Here is a 615-nt window from a genome sequence, read left to right on the forward strand (position 1 = left end):
AAAGACTCGATGGTTCACGAGATTCTGCAATTCACACCAAGTATCACATTTCGCTACGTTCTTCATCGATGCGAGAGCCGAGATATCCGTTGCCGAGAGTCGTTAGATCTACTCAATATGCGCGCCTCATCACGTCCTGGGTACGACGAACAGCACCAGGATGGCGAGGTGCTCGGTATGCTTTTCCTTGGCGCTTTTCGCGCCCGGAGGTTAGCACGCCCAAGATACTTGCGCCCCTTAGGTTCTTGGTCGCGGCGTGGGGCACAAAAGCATCCAACGTCGCGAACGCAAGCGTAATTTAAACATGTTCGCGGGTCCGCTTTGCAGGTTTCGACAATGATCCTTCCGCAGGTTCACCTACGGAAACCTTGTTACGACTTCTCCTTCCTCTAAATGATAAGGTTCAGTGGACTTCTCGCCACGTCGCGGGCAGCGAACCGCCCACGTCGGAGCCATCCGAACACTTCACCGGACCATTCAATCGGTAGGAGCGACGGGCGGTGTGTACAAAGGGCAGGGACGTAGTCAACGCGAGCTGATGACTCGCGCTTACTAGGAATTCCTCGTTGTAGACCAACAATTGCAATGATCTATCCCCATCACGATGAAATTTCA

The 615-nt window shown here is 53.2% G+C and overlaps 1 pseudogene; it reads right to left on the reverse strand.

Annotated features, from left to right (window-relative positions):
* LOC140967720 (5.8S ribosomal RNA) lies at window positions 1-101 on the reverse strand (annotated as a pseudogene; the record flags this gene model as incomplete).
* Window positions 102-615: the final 514 nt, after the last annotated feature.

Source organism: Primulina huaijiensis, unplaced genomic scaffold, assembly GCF_012295235.1.
Source record: "Primulina huaijiensis isolate GDHJ02 unplaced genomic scaffold, ASM1229523v2 scaffold26733, whole genome shotgun sequence".
Classification (NCBI taxonomy): Eukaryota; Viridiplantae; Streptophyta; class Magnoliopsida; order Lamiales; family Gesneriaceae; genus Primulina; species Primulina huaijiensis.